General features: G+C 41.5%; 1 long non-coding RNA gene across 3 annotated transcripts in view; it reads left to right on the top strand.

The window, feature by feature from the left end:
• Window positions 1–9207: 9207 nt before the first annotated feature.
• LOC116783783 overlaps window positions 9208–19988 on the top strand; it is a 258934-nt gene continuing 248153 nt past the window's right edge. For 2 of the 3 annotated variants that reach the window (XR_004355828.1, XR_004355829.1), the window contains exons 1-3: window positions 9208–9711; window positions 10022–10141; window positions 10273–10572. This is a non-coding gene — a long non-coding RNA (uncharacterized LOC116783783). The remainder of the gene's footprint in view (window positions 9712–10021; window positions 10142–10272; window positions 10573–19988) is intronic. The other variant, XR_004355830.1, reaches the window with a different exon arrangement.

The raw sequence follows: 19988 nt of genomic DNA on the forward strand, positions 1-19988 counted from the left end.
ACTAAACAGATTCACTCTAGTTTTTTCCTCCTCATTTTCTGTAGGTTTAAAAGCTAGTGAGCTTTTTGAGCATTTCTTTCAGTGTGTTTGTCATTAAAGGTGTTTGAATGTGTGTGTGTCTGCTTGTGTTTAAACCAGAGGATGCTCCCTGCTGGTATTTATCTCACTTGCTGGAGTGTTTTGAGCTGAAGGTGCAGTTTATGAAGATGGCAATTTGGTTGTAGTTCCAGTCATATATTTGACGTGGGTTTAAGGGCAGCAATATTTGCATGTAACCTTAACAACCAGAACTAGTAAGAAAGCTTGAAACCGCCATTAGGTTTGGAATTTTTAACTGTTCCTGCATTTTCCACAAAGAGCTTTTGGATGACTGCTTTGATGTTTCTGCCCATCTCCATTTCACAGAGGCCAGGGAGGGATTTCCCAAATCTTTGGTGGGACCTCTGGGCTCCTCTGACCCAGGAACTCTGGCTGGAAATAGGTGGCCTGTCCAATGGGAGCACCCAAAGGGACTTTGGAGGCTACACTTGTAATTCCTTCTGCTTTCCCCTGGACAGGTGTAGTGATGCTGTGCCTTGTGCAGCCAGGGAACTCTGTTGGGTGTGAGTCAATACTCAGCTCCAGATGATGGACAGTAATGAATTCAGGTTGTTTCTTATTTCATATTTGGTTTACTGTAGCATCAGTCAATCAATCAGAAGTTATTAACGTGTGTGTGAGCAAGTTGATCTCCTAGAGAGCACGTTTACCTCTGCCTAATCCTTTAAATATTTTATTTTGACTTTCTCAAGTAGCTATTTAAGTGGTGGAAAGGGAAAAGAAAATCCTCCAAGGGAAGAGTAAACAAATTTCCCTCTTTTTGTGAGATTTCTACCTGTAGATTTATGGCAGAAGTATTGCTTCCCTTGAACATGAAGTTTTTTACTCTCCCTCAGTCTGGAGTTTTGTGGGTTCACATATTTATGTGCTAGGATAGAACTGGAATACAGAGGGCTTGCTACCTACTGCTGATGTTGAAATTACTCTTTGACTTATTCATGTCATTTGTCCTCAGAAAGGAATTTCATTGTTTCTAAAACTCCAGTAGCTGGAGTGAAAAATCCTGAAAGATTATATAGGTCTGACACAAACCTTTATGTGTGGGGGACATAATCACCTCTGAAAGGAACAGAAACATCTCAGGATGGCTCCTGCTGCATGAGCAGGAAACTGTAGAGGGGCTAAATTTATTGTGTTTTCCCAGTTGAGGAAACTTGGTTTCGAACAGAAACTGCACTTGAATAAATATTTGTCACCCGGGAGAGTCGGTGAGGAGCTAAAAATGCTCTTCCCGACTTTTCCTTTCCCTGCGTCGCAACTACTTGTCGCATTACACGGGTGGGAGGGTGAGGCTGAGGGCCACTGAGCACCGATTCCTCTCCACAATTACAGAGACACCTGTGCTAAATAACACTGCGCTGCTTCTACTTGGAAAATTACAGGGCTTGTCCCATGGAAGATCCACAGATGTCCGTCGCCTCCCCGCGCGAGCGTCCCTCGTACCTGAGCCGCCCCCTCCCTCACACCTCCTCCACAGCCCGGCTCTGCACAGCCCGCAGCTCAACAGCCATGAAATCCCTTGATTAGTGTCACACCAACTCCTTCAAACCCTTCTGTTCTTCCTGGCAAGTGCATTTTTGACTAAAAACAGTCGCACCTCCCCTTTTCCTGCTCGTCCTCAGGCTTCGAGCGCTTCCCTTTGCAGTTTGGTGCTTCAGCACTGCTCAACTCCCTGCCTGTTGTTTCAGGCTGAGACTCAAATTACACTTATTCTGGTTATTATTTCCATCATTTAGTATGAATTTTACAGTGATGTTGTTTTTATGCTTCCTTACCCTGCCACATGTGTTAACTGCACGGAAACTGTTCTTCTTGTGGAAGAAATTATATACCAAAACTACCCAGTTAAAAGCTTGTTTTATGGCACTTATAAAATTAATGCCAAAAATGTATGGTAAAGCTTGATTTTTTGACATTAATGACTGGTTATTTAACATGCTGTGCTCCTGTAGTGCCTAGAAAACAGCACTTAGATGTGCAGGTGTGTTGTCAGATTCCCACCCAAGGATTCAAAAGTTTAAGGACTTGTTAAGTGAGGAGTAGAGGGACAAAGCACACAGGTTAATAGCACCTGAAGGGAATGGGAAGTGGAATAAAATCTCAAATTTTACATTTTTTATTCTTTTTTAATGAGCCAAATGCACTATATAGTGTACTGTGCATAGTGCATAGCTGGGATATGTTGCTTTTTTATGTTAATGACCATTTTCTTTGCATTGTCCTCCCTCCCTATGTCTGTGCAACAAGACAGAGCTCACATGCTGATAATCTTGATCCATAGTAGCAACTGAAATACCCTTTGATTTTCTTACAGAAATCAAGAAGAAACTCAGAGGCTTTATAGATGTAAATAACCAGAATATGAAAACAAAAACATTGTAATAAATACATTTTTTTAAAAAAAGTATTTCGGAAGCCTCTAAGAAAAGGTGAAAATCAAATAAATAGAATTTACTACTTTATAAATTGGTAGCTGCAGGAACACACCATCATCTTATGCAGTTTGTGGTGTGATGTTTAGCATGGATTCTGATTAGGAAAGCCTTGGTCAGCTGTAATTGTGGATTTCACTGTCCCTCAGCTGTGGCTCAGGGCTCTGTGTTTGGTCTAAGAAGCTTGTTAGTGCAAAGTTTGGAAAATCACAGCCTCCAGAAGAAATGCAGTGGTTGGTTCAATATATCACAGTTAATGTTTCAGGAGTGTTATCAATACTGTTTTTCATATTCCTGAACCTTTAACTCCTCAGTCCAAAGGAACTGGCTGACCTCGGAGAGAGGGAGAGGGATACAGAACTTATAATGAATGTATTAGAAAAATTTCTAAGGGGCCTTGACACAGCTTGCAGAGATATATATGAGAGTGTCTCACTGGAAATAGAGGGAAAGGGTTTTTATGGAGGTCAGAAACCCTGTGTCTGGCTTTGCTGGGTGATACAGTATTCATTTTTACTTCTGTCATTGTTCCAGGACTAAATATTTCTTCTCTTAAACCTCAGCCCTGCTAATTATGGACTAAAAAAAAAAAAAGCAAGACGCTGTTTGAAGCAGTTCATTTGTGCAAAGCTGGAAAAAAAGCCCAGCTGAAGTGGATTAGAGGACAAGTGCAGGCATCAAAGTGGCTTCCTAACTGCAGTTCAGCGTGGGCAGCTCATCTCCGTGTAGTCCATCTGCACTGTGTGCCGTGCGTGCACAAGGAGAGGTGGGCACAGCACATCAATCCTCTCAGTTCCCTGGGGATCAAGGACTGTTCTCCACTTCCCAGCCCAAAGGGTGCCCGGTGACTGATGTCTCCGCTGAGCGGGGGGGGTTGTGCCGTTCACGGCCACGTCACACGACGTGTGACCCTGTGCGGTGACGCTGCAGCCAGAGCTCCAGGTGAAGCACCAGGAAATGATGTGCTGCCAGCCACTAAAGCAGCACTTTTATAGCCTGACCCTGAGGACAGCTTTTGGGGCATAAAACGAGGCCGTGTGAATGGATGCTGCAAAGCCGCCTGAGGTGGCTTTGAGGGCTCCTTAGGCTTAAGAAAGGCCAAGCAAGCCTTGGTTCAACTGCTCTGTGTAATGGTCCTGCTCTGAACTCTAACCCAAACCTTGAAGGTTTTGACTGAAGGGAGCACTCTTAAAAGAAAGAACCCAGGAGTGAACAGCGGAGACAAGGCTGGGAGTGATATTGAATCGTGGAATTAAGGTATTTAAGTCTTTTCAGGAAAAGACCTCTGCTGTGGGTGGCCCTTTCCATGCAGAAAGCGTTTTAACCCTTTTATTTTAATCCTTCTGTTTTTAGGTGATTTTTAAGGTGTTTTTTAAGTGCTCACACTGGCTTTCTCTCATTCCCAGAGAATCAATGGAAGTGTCTTTTTCTTTTCTCTGCAGTGTAGTTTTTGGAGATACGTGCATTTTAAACAAAAGAAAACATAAATACAGGCGAGACTGTCATCAGTTTAAAGTATTGCATAAGTGGTTAAATTTAATCACAAAGAGACAACCAGCTAATGGTTTTAGTGGAATTCATAAAATCCCATAAAACACAAAAGTTAAATTTTGTCATATAATGTGAAGCAGTTGTAGGAACCAGCACAGCTTCCTTTTTCCCCCTGAATAAATTCTAAACAGTCCTTAGAAAATGAATTACCAGTCTGCAAATCAAGATGACATATTTCGCAGCTATAAAACTAAAACTACTTTCAGACCACTTAGATTAAAAAAAAAAAAAAGAAAAGATAGAGAAAAACAAAAAGGCAGCAACTTTGTGGTTGTGTTACTGTCAATAGTCTTGGATGGCTGTGGCTCCATTTTAGCAGTTTGACCTTGTTTAGATCAACGTGAATCCATCGACAGCCCTCCCTGACAATTCCCCCACCCCATCCCAGAAAGTACCCACCCTGCACCAGCGTATCCAGCTGGAGGTGTGCCAATAGAAGTAATTACGTGATGAAACTATTTAACTTTGACTAAAATACTCTCACCAGGTTCTTTCAAACCGTGTGTCTTATATCTTGTGGAGGCAATTTTATATCGTGCCTTTAAAGTACAGTAATGGCCACTTGCATTGACAGAATCCTCGTAAAAGGAGAAGCCCGAGCCCTTGCTCATGAAGTGCTATTGATTTTCCCAGTTCCTGCTCGAGTTGCCAAAGATACAACACCGTTGTTAGGGAGAGGAGGCACTTTGGCCTTCAATATCACAGGAGGGTTCCAGTGTAAGCACCGGCGTCGGTGGGTTTCGGTGATAAATAATGCATCGGGGTGATAACTGCCCATATTATTGTGTCACTTTGACATGACTCAGCACTTGCTCCGGCCCAGCGTTTCTTTAATGCCCCCGCTGGCTGCTGAACTTCAAGCCAGGTGGTTATATTTTAAAGGTCCACTTGCACTGTGGTTGAAAAGCTAAAGTTTGTTCATCTTAGGCAGTGATGGCTTTTGAACAATAGGAAAACTCCCCCAGCGTTTCTCGCTGCATCGTTCCCAAAGGAATGAGAGTTAAATACCCTGCACATTTTTCCAGTGCTCCTTGGTGGTGGAATCTCTGCCACACACCTTCTCTGGTGTCCTTAGCAGTACAGCAGAACTACCACTTTATGCTCACACCAACTGGCAAGATGCCTTTGCAGAGCTTGGTCCTAATGCTGCAAATCCTACTGGGATCCTCTAAAAGCAGAAACTTCTCCTTGTGGGAATTACAATTAAATCTCAACGGATTGTGCTTTTGTGACTGTCGCATTATTGTAGCCAATAGATAATTATTATTTATCAGTAGGGGGGGAAAAAAGGACTGGGTAGGAAAATTATAGCTATGATAATTAGTTTTTTGATGACATTAACCAATTAATATAATTTTATGTTTTCCATTCTGAAATTTAGGCAAGGTCGCCTTTGTTTTCATTTCTATTCCAAATTTTGAGTCAGTTTAGTCCTTCAGAGAGGGTTGATTTGGGTGCTGTGGAAGGTGCCACCACAACCAGGCAGCCAGGGGATGATGCTGAAGAGAAATTGCACTGCATTTCCCTCCCTCTTCCCCAAACATATCCTTGTTCTGAATGACATGAGTCAGCTTTGGAGCCCTGATGCCCCCTTTGTTTGCACCCTGATGAACTGAGGGGGAGGAAAAAAAAAAAACCAACAGAAACCCTGAGAAGGGATTATACTGGAAGAAACTTTGCTCACTTGTACTCCTGACTACACAGGCATCTCTCCTTAGTGGAGCTTGAATCATGGGAAGGGGGAAGAGCTGATCTCTTCCTACCTCGTCTCCAGGGCTGCATTTTGGCTTAGTCCAAGGGAAGGATTAATGTTGTGGCCACCAGATGTCCAGGGAGGCAAAATGGGCTTTTTAGAACTCTGTCCTTTGGGTTCAGACATTTTATTCCAGATCTGAAGAAAAAAAAAATTGTCTTATCTGACCTAAGACCACCCTGAAATGTAAATGCTGTAAAAGGAACAGCTTTATTGGGGATCCATCTCCCTCAGTGTCCTGTTTCCAGTGGTCACAGTGGAGGGAAAGAAATTAGTGTGGAGCAAATGTATTATGGTCCTTCCCCAAACTACCCCCTCGGCCTCCAGAAACCTGCCTGAGGACAGTGACCTTAGTGACTCAATTCATAGCCATGCCTCTGCTTTCCTTCCATTACTGTCTCCAGTTTCTATTTTAACCATTGAAGCATTGGCATTCCCACAGTTCTGCAAGGAGTTGATGTGCAGCTTGTTCACACGCTGTAGGAACCAGCTCCTTTTGGGTTTGGATTTTCTTTTTTTTTTTTTTTTTTTGATCAAACAGTTGCAAATTTCATCTGATTGCTCCTGGATCTTTTTAAAAAGGAAAGAAGCAGCTGTTTCCTTCGTGCTTTGATGCTACCTCCATGCCACTCATAGTTTTACAAACCTGCTCTGCATCCCACAGCAATCAGGCTGTTCCCAGGCTGGAGGGCCACAGCCAAGGAAATAGGGCAGAGAGAGACCTGGAGCTTTGTCCATGCAAACAGAGTCTCTTCCAGGATGAATTAGTTTACAAAAAGGTTCTGAAAGATCTCAAAAGACCTTTTTCATCACTTAATGAACTAGAAGAGCATCATTTCCTCCAGTCTTAACCCCACACTATGCTTTCCTGCAATAGGTCTGTTTTCTTCTCTGAGAGGACACACTCTTAACACTGAGGTAGTGGCAGTAGATTGCACATAACAGAGGGATGGTGAGGAAAACCAGGTTTGTCTTGTCAGTTTGTCTTGTCTTGTGATTTTAATATTCCTGTTCTTGTCTCAGAAGATTTCTTGTTTCTTCTTATTTTCCATATTTAAAGAGCATAAGGCAGCAGTGCTCTCTATTGGCATTGCCTTTTGCCAACCATCTTTGAAAAGCAAAACTATAACCAGATTTACTTTTGACAGCAAAGAATATTTTGGCCCATTTTACTGCCTGCAGAATGCCTGGAAAGCTTTAAATTAATGGCAATGAATGAAGAGAAAAGGAAATCAAAGAGCCATTTATTCCCTTAGAAAGAGACCTATTTCCCCTCACATTTCTATATTTTCTACCTGCTTTGGCTGAGAAAACATTTAAAAATGTTACAAGCACCAAGAATTTCCCTATCCTTTTACAGTGTGCATCTGAACACAATTACCTGGACGTTTCTCTTCACTGTTCCACGTATGCTAAAACTTTGAGTTTCAGTAATTAAACTTGTGGTACAATCTTGGGTCATATTATGCTATATTATCCTTTTAACTTTATTGTGATTGATTTGTGTCAGCTTTAACTATACTCACTAGGAAGTCAATAAATAAAGATCAATGGGGTTTTATTTCTCCTGGTTCTTTATTAGAAAGAATGGATTGGTTAAATAACACAAGTAATAGTGATGACATGGTTTCCCTCAGCATTTTCTACTCTGAAACAGGTGAAATATTTTTCAAAATTTCATTGAACAACCATACTTGTGTTTTCTTGTTGTTGGCTATTTCTCTACAGTTGGTGCTTTAAACTCCTCAAACTTATAGAAACACAAACACAGATGTTCTCCCTGCATAGAACTTCCCACTGCTTTGCTCTGAGGAGGAGCTCTTGCTACCAGGATGAATCTCTAGTACCACGTCCATTTATCTCCTTATTTCCCAAATGGGATATCTGTTGATCTCATTGAATGGGACTTGTGCCTCTGGACAGCAGGGATGTACCCCCCGCAAAAAAAAGGAATGCTTCTGAACTCCTGATCATCTCCTGCTGGCTGGATTTTGAGCTGCAAAATGCAGCTGAGTCCTTTCTTCGGAACAGAGAAAACTGACCCTATGAACTGTGAAATGACAGTCTTGGTTTGATTTTGCACCTGCTCGTGGTCTCTTGAGTGACCACAGAGATCTGTGATAGCATTGTGCCTTATCAGATTTGTGTTGGAAGAGCTTCTCCAACAGGAAAAATTATCCAAGGAATACCAAAAGTGAAATCTAGAGCCACCCAGAAGCTGAGTACATTAAGGACAATTTAGGATCACAGCCCCTGTGCTAACACAGCCTGTTGAGCTCTCATTGACAGCAGTGTGAGATCTCTGCTTTAGCAGAAAAGCACAGTGAAGCTCAGATCCATCAGGCAGTTCTGAGAGGGAAATTCTATCCCCACAGAGCATGAACAGTAACATACTAATGCAAAATTCACTAGGAAGTAGGTCGAAGTGTCAGAGCAGTTATTATCAGTAACCTGTTTCTCATAAAAACATAGTGAAGGGAAAACCATCTTGTTCCTGAGATTTATAGCAACTTGACTCCCCATGACAAGTGATGGAAAGCTTCCCTGCCATGCATATTACGCTTTGGGTGATGACCCCTCAGAATATATCTCCATTTAAGTCCTTCAGTACTGTGCTGGATGGAAACCAAGTGGCCAGATGCTCTAAGCTGCTTTTTTCATTAAAATCTTTCATCTGGACATTTAGCTCAAAGTGCATTCACAAGATTACTGGAGTGCCCTGTCCTTGAACAGGAATCCAAGCTTTGGAAAGGATCAAAAATCAAGTCTCTGCTAAGAACAGCAAGTACATTCCCAAGCCACAGCATTATGTGTCCTGAGGAGCAGGAGTGGGTTTCTTTGCCTCACTGCATCCATTCTGAACTCTAAGTTCTGACATCTAAACTAAGCAGCTTTTAGAAATAACTTGTATCTGTTTGCCAATGGGTTTATGATCCATGTTTATACAGGCTATAAATCCTTTTCAGGAATTATATAGAGGTGCCCTGCTTTGCTTTTCTGAGCTGTTTGTTTTTGCTGTTACTTTACTTTTTATTTTTTGTGTTCAGAATGCTCATGGACTGCCCACCTCCCCGGAGTAGGTCCTGTTCAGCCACCTCAGGTATGTGTTGAGTGGGAGTTGGACTCAATGATCCTTGTGGGTCCCTTCCACCTCATCATATTCTGTGATCCTGTGATTCTGTAAAACAGAGGTTGAGTGGCACAGTCGACTTTGAGAACACACATCTCTTGGTAACATTACAGGCCAGAGATAGTCTGTGCTGCTCAGAGCAGGCTCCAGCCTTGGAATGTTTGCTTTTGGGGCACAAACAACAGCCTTTCCTGGTGGTAATTGCTGCTCAGAGGCCCTGCTGTCAGCGTCCATGCTGACATTTTTTGTCTGAGGCAACCTCGGGGCGTGGAGCGGGGGAACGGCCGCCATTTTGTGGCATGGCCACCATTTTGTGTCTGGGGAAACCAAAGGGAGTGGAGCAGGGGAACAGCTGCCATTTTGTGGCATGGCCGCCATTTTGTGGAATGGCCGCCATTTTGTGTCTGGGGGAACCAAGGGGAATTGAGTGGGGGAATGGCAGCCATTTTTTGTTTGTCTGGGAAAACCATGGGGTATGGAGCTGATGAAGTGGCTGCCATTTTGTGTTGGGGAAAACCAAGGGGAGTACAGCTGGGGAACAGCCGTCATTTTATGTTGGGGAAAACCAAGGGGCATGGAGTGGGGGAACAGCTGCCATTTTATGTCTGGGGAAACCACAGAGTGTGGAGTGGGGGAACAGCCGCCATTTTGTGGAACGGCTGCCATTTTGTTTCTGTGGAAACCATGGAGCGAGGGACTTGGCGGAGACTTGAGAGGCTTTTGAGGGGGATGGGGAAAGTTAAAAGGTATTTGGGGGGGGGAGATTGTGGGGTGTAAAGGGGAGTTTGAGGGCGTGAGCTCCCCCAAATTCATGAACCCCCTTAAATTCAGGGGACACTCCACAGTTATGGAGGACCCAAAAAAACCACAGGTTTGAGGAAATAAAGGGGGTGTCGGGAGAGTTTGGGGAGGGGCCTTAGGGTGGGACGAACCCCCTCTGCCGCCCAGTCCCCGCTGGGTGGGCAGAATTTGGGGTTCCCCCCCCCCCCCACCTCACAAATTTTGGGTGTTTTGTTAAAAAAAAAACCCACAAAACAGCAGCTTCTCCCTGTGCAGCCAGGTTTGGCGGATCCCTTTCCTCATGTCTCCAGCTCCCGGAGCTGTCCGTATTTCCTCCTCACGTGCCATCCATCACTTCGGTCCCAAGGCACCTCCTTCATGGTTTCTGATGCAAAGGTAACCCCAGCCTGAATTAGGTCTGTGATTTTCCTCTGCTCCCTTATTGTGCACAATCTTCTCCTTCTTCTTTTTGCCCACTGGGAGGTTTCTCCTGGGTGTGCAGCATCTAAAATCTCCGTTCTGTACAGGTGGAACTGCTGGACTTGATGTTGGCACACTGGAGACTCTTGATCTGAGCTTCTCTCAGTTTGAAAAGCTGCTCTCCTGTGCCCGCCTGGCACACAGGGAGCCCCCTTCCAGCATATGCCACCTCAGCCTCAGGTGCTGGCACAGCCTGAATCCTCATCTCCACTTCGTGGACTCCTCGTTAATCTCTAAGGTTGGAAAAAAAGTTTCTGAAGTTTATTAAAAAACCCTCTGAATTAATTCTGCCTTTGCGTGGTCAGCCTGTGAGTCTGGAGCACACCTGAACCAAGGAGCAAATTAAGGTAATTCTTAATGGAGGCATAAAAATGTAATACTCAAATCTTAGAGCAACAAAATTACTGCTTTTAAAACCTTAATCTATTTTATTTCTATTATTGAAGCAAAACTGTTAAAGACACAATATAGATTAATTCTATGATTTTTTACAGCCACAATTTTATTATAAGTTTTTATATTTTAATAGATAAGGAAGTTATTTAAATTCTGTGGGCCTTGTAGCCTTCATTCAGGGAAGTCTCCTTTTGCCAGTCTCTCTGTTGAGTAAAATCTACAGCCCTGAGCTTTTGTTGGGACAAATACACATTTCTCATTTTTACTTCTGCTCTGATGTATTTTAGTAGAAAAAGTTGAGCCACACAGGCAGGTGATTTGCGAATGAAGATTACAGCAATGCTTTGGGTAATATGTTGTACTAATTTCAATTTGGACAGTCTTCCTTTGGAAAGGTTTGGGAGTGGAATAGTTCTGGGCAATTCTCTAGCCTGCAATATATACATTTTGCCCTTTTTTCAGTATGTGGGGTTCTTCCATTCCTGTTGTTCTTTGGTCTAATTGAGGCCAACAAACTGGTCATCAGTCACACTTGGTTACCCAGCTGTGAAATCTGATGAGATACTTGGGAACCACACATGGCCTGCTTGGTAGTTTATGATCAATTAGTTTGTTTTTTAAATACTTTTTACCTGATGCTTGGAAAAGGTGGAATAAAGCAAAAAAAATATATAATTTGCAGGATTCCTAAGGGGAGGGGGAACAATTTGCCCCCCCCCCCCCCAAGTTATGTACACGAATAAAAATTAGTAATTCAGTGAATCACTGAATCACTGGAATACGGGATCTTTGGAGTTCACTTTCTCCCAGCCCATCTTCACATTCCCTTTATTTCCCTACCCAGAGCCTCACAAGTCCATTTCCAATCTCCTTTTCTCATTTACTCAGCAAGTTATACTTCTAAGAAAACTGAGATGGGCATTCAAATACATTAACATGTTTTTCAAGCAGTTTTAAGTTTTATTTCCTTTTGTTATTCATGGTTTCAGGCAGAGGCTTTGGCCAAAGTCCTGGTTTCTTGTCCTCAAAAAAGACCACTTTTCCCATTTATTTATAGTTTGGAACCTATCATTTATTTTCATAATCTGTCACAAAGACAAGCAGCAGTACGAGTTTTAAACCTGTGGCAAATACTTACTAATTTTAATATTGTTATAATTTAATGAACTATTTTGATTATAATATGTTGGAAAAAAAGTCTCCAAAGTTTCCTGAGTGCTTTTTACTCTCTGTATTTTCAGTGTGTTCACTGCTGCACAGGTACAGGACTCTAAGTTCTGAATTGCAAGTGTTTTGTAATGTGCTGTTGATAACAATGGAAACAATTTTCCATTCAACTCTTGCTTGTTATTATATTTTTGTTACACTTACAGATTGGCAAGTGAAGGGGTTTCTTTGTATCCTTTCCCTCTAAATTTTACCTATTTTCTTCTGAAGATTATTTTAATATTTCTCTTTTTATTTGCTATTTAAAAAACTAGATAGTAGGGGTTTTTTTCCAAAGCAGGAGAGAATTGCTGGATTTATATCTTTCCCAGACTCAACGAAAAATTTCCTGTAAGAAAAAAATGAGTTGTCTTGGGGAAAAAAAATCTTGCTAAGCAAAATCCTGCACCTCTCTTTCCTCTCCTAGGTGTGCTGTGTTAAACTGCACGTGGAATGCCTTTTTTACTAATTTCTGTTATTTTTCATCCTATAGAGAGACTTATATCTTCCAGAATTCACCCCGAGTTTGTAGGAATGCTGAGTTGTCATGCAGGAGTTTTACCTCACACTGGGGAGATATTAGTTGATAACATCCACCTTGTTTAGATTTATTACTTTAGCATATTTCATGCTAAAAATATATTTTTTTTTTTACCATCTGCTAAGATTAGCACTGGAGTGGTAATAAATTCACTTACCCTGTTACTGTGGTGTAGTTTGGAACCATCTTACACCGTGCTCGGCCTAATTGAAAATAGGATAAGATAAATGATGCACTTTGAATTTCTCCCTCAGATGTACCATTGTTCATTACTTCAACGAGGGATGAGCACATCTGATTGTAATTTCAATTGTTAAGTAAAACAAAAGTTTCCATGGTGAAAGTATGGTACCAACAGCTGTAATTGTCTAAGGGTTACTCGTGAAAATCTCAATATTGTTTTAGTAATAAGTGCGGGATTGTTTTGCATTTACACACTTGTTTATCCTCAAACCCTAATGGGAAAGGGGTGAAGTCAAAAAACATGCTCAGGAATTCAGGCACCGCGTGGAATACGATAGCTGGGCTTAAAATGTCTGTGCTTAAAGAAACATCTGCATATTAAAATAGAGGCTTTTTCAGTAGTGATTCCTGCTGCAAAAAAAAATTCCACCCAACTAAACAGCACAGTTTGTGCCACCACTTTATTGACCGTGATTGGATCGGACAGTGTTTATAAAATAATAATACAGTTTGGTTTGGCTTCTGGGCTCTCACAGGATACACCCAGCACTGATGTCTCTGACATTTACCATGCAAATGCTTCAAACAACAGCATCTTTGTAAAAGTGGGGCTTTTCCCTATTCTTTTCTATTAATATAAAACATAAATAGTAAAGTACTAAAGAAAAATACACGAGTGGAAGGTGCTGACTTACTGATACAAGGCAAGTGGTGTGGGAAGAAACAGGAGTAGGTACAAGCCATTCCATCTACCTCCTATTTCTGCCAGTTTAATTTGTGGTCTCATAATTTCGTTTTGTTAAAGTTTATAAATATTTCTTTTTTGTGTTCCATGGTCAGATGGTCATACCTTCCTTTATAGCATTTGAAATATAGCCTGCAAATTACATTCTTTGCTTCAAAGTTTACTGCAAGTTTAAGATGAATAAGTATATTAGTAGATAAAATATTTGCAAAAGGAGATACTGATGATGCAAGGGAAATAAGTGCAAACATAGGAGAAATTATGTAGTGCTGGGTCTTTTTCTTTAGACAGAAGTGTGATTTTTGTGTTGATGATGTCTGGTTTTAACATTATGGCAATGTAAGGCCATATCCTATTTAATTCATTCATGAAATTAATTCAATTGACTTGCTTGAATAAATAAGGTCAGCAAACCTCTGTCCATAAGTAATCCACAAATCTGACTTTTTCTTTTAAAGTATTAGAATAACTTCAGGGCTGTGTAGAAGTGGACAAGGGGGAATGGTTTCAAACTGAGAGTAGGCTTAGATTGAATATTGGGAAGAAATTCCTCCCTGTGAGGGTGAGGAGGCCCTGGCACAGGTTGCCCAGAGAAGCTGTGGCTGCCCCTGGATCCCTGGAAGTGTCCAAGGCCAGGTTGGACGGGACTTGGAGCAATCTGGGCTAGGGGAAGGTGTCCCTGCCCATGGCAGCGAGTGGGACTGGGTGGGCTTTAGGGTCACATCCAACCCAAACCATTCTGTGATTCTGTGATTTTATGATTTTACTTGCAAAGCCTTTTTCATCCTTTGAGTAAAGTCGTACTCAAAGACCACAATAAATAGGCAGCTCTGGTATTTTCATCTCTTATTTCATAACAAACCCTTTGACTGATGCCCAAGCTCTGACTGTGTTTATCTCAGGGAAAGCCCCCCCTTGGCTTCAGCGGGCATTTTGCCCATCTCCAGCCTCCCAGCCCCTGGCTGGTGTTTTCCCAGCCAAGTTGTAAAGCCCTGGAAACAGGGGTTGGTGATGGAAGCACTGGCAGCACCTTGAAGGGAGGGATCCGAGTGGCTGTGCTCTCACACCGCCACCATTCCCAGTGTCTGTTACCGAAATTGGTGTTGTATCTAAAACAATTGCTGTTATTAACAGGTTAAGCTGCTGGGATGTTAAAATAAAGGCTGCCCAGCTTTAGTGCATTTTGTTGTAATCATCTCCCAGATGCCTTGTCGGAAATCAATTCAAGTTCAAAACTGGCTGGAATTGGGAGGTCAAGGCTTCTGCAGACTAAATATTTTATCTTCTGCTCATGTCTGGAGCTTTTAAAGCTGTGTATTGGGGGCTCTTTTCTCGTATCCCATCTGGACAAAGATGATTGGCTTTGCCATTTTGCCCAGGTTAGGACAAGGTTAAAATCAATTATAATCAATTATTAAGAGTCTTCTGTGACTGCAAAGCTTAAAAGGGGATTTTAAAAGTTGCTCAGTTCTGAAACCAGAATATCTTAGCTGCTAGTGTAGATGTCATTATTCTGGGATATCAGATGTAAATCCTATCTGCACCAGTAATAAATACACAGAATTCCCTCATCTTCTTCTTGTCCTGTGTGTTTTGGAAGAAATGCCTAAAAATGGAGCCAGAGCTGCAGGGAGGACAGTTTCATTGTGTTACAAAATCTAGCTGTCATCTCCAGGTATCTAAATGAGAGGGAGCTGTTTATGATTTGGTGAACCAGGTGTTTTTTTCTCCCCAGAAATGTATTCAGCTTCCTCTGGTCTTCAGAACTCAAATGCTAATTTTCTAGTATGTTTAGGGAACTCCATGCTTTTATCTTAAAATACAATAGTGTTTATGTATTATAATCCACTCTGCCTGATGTGCTTGAATATACACGATCGTTGCCTCTCCCTGGGAATGAATCAGTGGTTTTGTTTGGAATAACTTTTGATGTTTGGTGCCATTCTTCCCATGCAAATCACATTCCACATTCTTCTCACAGCTTCTGAGTGAATGAGTGAGCACGTCTCTTTGTCCCTCAGCACCATTGTTTCGTTGCTTTTGAACGTAATATTTATACTTTCAATTTACATTTAAGAAAATTAGGAAGAAAGAATCAGAGCCTGAATTTTGGAGGAAGACAAGTCGAGGAGGGAAGAAGGATGTGCTGCTGAATATTAAAACTTGCACACAAGAAATGTGTGCTTACCTGTTTAATTCTGAATTAATTAAGTATTCTTAAGGAGGCTGTCAGAGTGATGCTACTCAGCTCAGTGGCCTCAGTTGCCTATTTTTAATTTTAGGGTAATTTTGCTGCTTTTTGTTTTAGGGAGTGAAGCTATTCTTTTAAGAAAAGTATAACATATAAATGCATATCATAGACCATCATATATTGTAAAATATAGGACAGCCTGAAACTTAGTTAATCTGGCTGAAAACCATACATTAATATGTGTTATCTCATGGCTGAATTTATCCTTGCTTGCCACGTCCCAGTCCACAGGGAAAGTGGATTTGGTTATCAGAAGACTTTGGCTCTGAGCTGGTTTCCAGCCCAGCAGAATTGCCTGGGATTTGTAAGACAGACCAGGATCTTCAAGCCTTCTCTGAGCTTCACACATTTTATCCGTTACTTTGCTTTTCCTTGGCATCTGCATTTCATGCTCGGAGACAAGCCATGGTTTGTAGGTAGATGTGTTTTAAAACTTAAGCAAAGGGTGTTCCTGCACAGCTCGTGTCCCAAGGCCTCCGGAGGGCTCCGGTTCCTACGGAATTTCCAGGTTGCTGCCAGAAGCACAGTTGACCTGATTCTCCTCTCTGTGTGGTTTGAGAAATGTCATATATTTCAGTTGTCATTGGTGCATGTGTTCCCGAATCTGGAATATTTTAAGAGGAATCAGGATCTGGCATAAAGATCAGCTTCAACAACGGGACTGGATTGGCCCCTTGGTGACATAAGATGCACAGCTTCAGGTTTTTAGCACGGTTTTGAGATTCTTAATAATATGGGGAAAAGACCAAGTAACTGTAGGATTATAAAAATGCTCAGACACTCAAAAATTTGTAAATGTTTTCATGAACATAAGAATTGAGAAATATTTCTGTAAAATGCTCGTTTTTAAGGTGATACAATAGTTGCACTCATTTTCCCAAGGATTTTGTAGTGAACGTGAGGTTTGAAAAACATGTACAGAGGCACTGTCCTGAAAAACAGATCCCTAAGAAACCCAAGAAAAGTAGAATAAATTAACATTGATTTTCTTTCTTTATACCTCATCTCCACATAAAAACACTGGGTATTCCACAGGTCTTAAGGAAAATTGTAACTTTTCTCTGAGTGTGACATTCAGAATCTCTTGTCACCCAAAAATAGCTTGTCACCCCCTTCCAAGCATTGATATGTTTATTATCAAAACAGGTTAGCTTGCTCTTGAACCATCAGAAAAAGTCATTAAACTTAAATATTTCTATGCACACTCATGGCCAGAAATTTGGATTTATTATTATTATTTTATTTATTTAACTAGGAGGTGTTAATGTCCATTAACAGAGTAGTACTGGGCCACTATGATAATCCTATACTTGTTCTGCTTGTTTTACATTGAGATTCATAAGGGTACAAAAAGCATTTTAATCAGAGTTTACCTACTAATGATATTTGCAAAAGGCAGTTATTAATAGCTTATAAAGTGAATCAGGCTCCTTTTTTTTTTCTTATCCCAGTAATTTATTTCACATAGAGGATTATATCCCTTCTCAATTTCGTTTCCATGTGATAAACCAAGAAGTATAAAATATAATTTGCACTGAGTCTGTGCCTGGCTGCACAACAACTATGTGCTAAAATGCATCAAAAGGCCCTTCCTTTTCAGGGAACACCCCCAAACCTGACATTTCCGTGGCCTTTTGGACTGGGGGTACTTAGGAAAGGTAGTAATGAATGTTCTTGGCCAGTCTTTGGAAGTGCAGTGTTTTTATTGGAGGCAGGAACCCCGTTTCCCTCTCCTTGGAAGGTTGAGGGGAACCTCTCGTTTGGCTGATGAACGTGGCACCGGCTGCCTGAATAGTTCAAAGAGAGATGAAAAGTTCCTATTTCTCCCACACAGGGAAAATCCAAGTCTGGAGACAGCATGTGTTTCTCATTTCCATGCACTTTTATTTCAGTTATTTAGATGGATGGAGGCATCAAGCCAGATTTTCCCCAACAACAGCAAAGGTCCTACACTGTCCAAACACACGACATTCCTGAACCCACTGGTCATGCCACCGAAAAAAGGTTTAAAGGTTCAGCATGGTCTGTTTAAACAAAATAGCTGTGCTATTCATTTCTCCCCTGCACATAGGCACCAGTGTTTATATTGCTGGAGTTAAGTTTTAAAGTGAGCAGAAAATGTTGGTACAAAGCTCAAGTCCTGCACTTCCTCAGGAAAGGAAGGATGTTTGCCATGCTCAGGACAGAGAGAATGAACCCAGTTCCTTATTAGAGCGTTTAAATTGCCATTAGCAGGAAATTAATATTTTCTCCTTCAGTTTGCTTTCTCTTTTCGCCTTTTGCACTTCATTGGTCACTGCTGGTTTTGGTTATGATGTCATTGCTAAATCCAAGCCAAGCCTGGTGCTTTCCTTACTGACCCAAACCAGAACGTCGGGAAAAGGTCAGGAAGTCTCCAAGCAAGTAGGGAGCCCATTTTGGGAAACCTGGATCCACGGGTCTGTTTGTGCTTTGTTTTGCCATGAAACCAGGTAGTTTCCAGGATGGATGAAACGCCAGCATTTGTGATTCATATGGATTTTGCAAAGCCTTTGGAATCACAGATAACATTCCTTGGCCTTTCTTTCTGGCACTCAGATTTTGTCCTGATTCAGAGCCCTGGCTCACCCAGAGCATCCATGGAGAGAGGGGTTCTTGCAGGTGGGAGTTTGCCTTCAGCTTGATGTTCTGAGGGGAAGGGAAAGGTTTCAACAGGGAAGGTTTTTGCTGGGGAACAATACAAGTGGACAGTAGAAAATGCCAGAGAGTAGCTGCTGGGCTGCAAACATTATGAGAAACTTTGTAGCTCTCTCTTTTTTGGGCAAATGGAGTGTTTTTCTTAGTTTTCCTTAGAAGCTTAAACCTATAATATGTTTTCTTCCCCCCCCCCCCCCACGTGGGCTGACTGGTTTACCATTACTGGGTTACTAGTGCATACTGGTCCTATTGGCTTGGAATATTTAGGAGAGACAAAAAGGAGCTAAATCTTGTTTCTTTGGGAAAACAACTCAGACTTTATAGAGATTTGCATAGATTTTGTAAATACGTGGCAGATTAAGAGGATATATTATCATCCCTGTTGCTTAGATTTTGAGCCTGTGAACTTAAACACAAGAATACTTGGTGAACAATTTAATCTATTTTCTGTAGAAGTGCTATTAAAAAAGTTCTAAAATGGTACCTGCCCTCCTCTCTCACAGGGTTTGGATTTGTCGATGTTTCCACGCAGATTTCTCACAATTAATCCAAATCCTGACAGCAAACTCTGACTATACCCACATGACACTCCCAGCTTTCCCTGTCTGCCCTTCTCCTGTTGCTTCCTTCCACAAAAGTACTTTTGTGTCACTAAGTGGTGAAATTCAGAGCAAGATCAAGGCTTTAATTTTGAAGGTATTTTGGTGTCTGCAAATGCAGATAGTTGCATGATAGGTGGTAAAAAAACCGAAACAAACACCTAATTACTGCTGATTTCAGAGTAAGTTGGGTAGTTTTGAAACCACAATAGGCCCCAGGAGGCTCCTTTCTCCTGAGCCCCTGTGTACAGCATTTCCTGTTGTTTGGGTGGCTCTCAAGACAAAGCCAATCAGACAGAAAAGACAGCATAAGGCCCGAGAGGAGCCCTGACTACCTGAATGTGGCTGATTCAGATCTGGCATGTAAATGTGCTCCCAAGTGACTTTTCTAGGTTCAGTCACACTTTGATCTTTAACTCTCATCTTCTTTGTGATGTAGCTGTTTCAATTTCATTAGTTAGACCAATAGTAATTCCTCCTCCTGCAGTAAAATAAATAAGCAAAAATAAACTATCAGACCTTCTGCTGGATTCACACCTGGCTGTTTAAAATACTCACAAAATCACAGAAGGCAGGAAATAATTGCATTATATTAAACTGATACCCACAGTCTTTCAACAAGTTTCTTTGTTTCCATGTAAAACATTTTTGTAAGTGTATTGAAACTCCTTTCTCTCTGCTCAAAGCTTTCTCCCAACTCAGTTAAATTCTGTGTGAACACCTCCCTTCATCATATCTGTTATATTTTATATCAACACCCTTTTATGAAACTTGTTCTTATCTGGCACCCTGAGACAAGCCAGTCTTCAGGTTTCTGGAGTGAGCTCACAATGGGAGTTTTACTGTGTTTAGTATTTCCTTATTTCGTATATTTGAAGGCATGAGAGCTCTTAGGAAGAAAGTGCTTTCACAGTCATGTTCTTATTGAAAGTATAGACTGCATTTTTAATGTTGAAGCCTGAAACAGCATCTTCTGTAATCACAAGTTCATAAACTGCATTTACATTTTGTTTCTCTAATACAAATCCCTAGTATAAAGCTTCACATGAATGCAGGGGGACAAATTGTCTGGCACGAGAAGAAACAGAGGGGTTTGGAATAACGATGTGTTGGGCAGAGAGGGAGCAACCATGGAAGAGCCAGATAAGTCATTTGGGCAGCAGGAA

This window comes from Chiroxiphia lanceolata, chromosome 3 (genome assembly GCF_009829145.1).
Source record: "Chiroxiphia lanceolata isolate bChiLan1 chromosome 3, bChiLan1.pri, whole genome shotgun sequence".
Classification (NCBI taxonomy): Eukaryota; Metazoa; Chordata; class Aves; order Passeriformes; family Pipridae; genus Chiroxiphia; species Chiroxiphia lanceolata.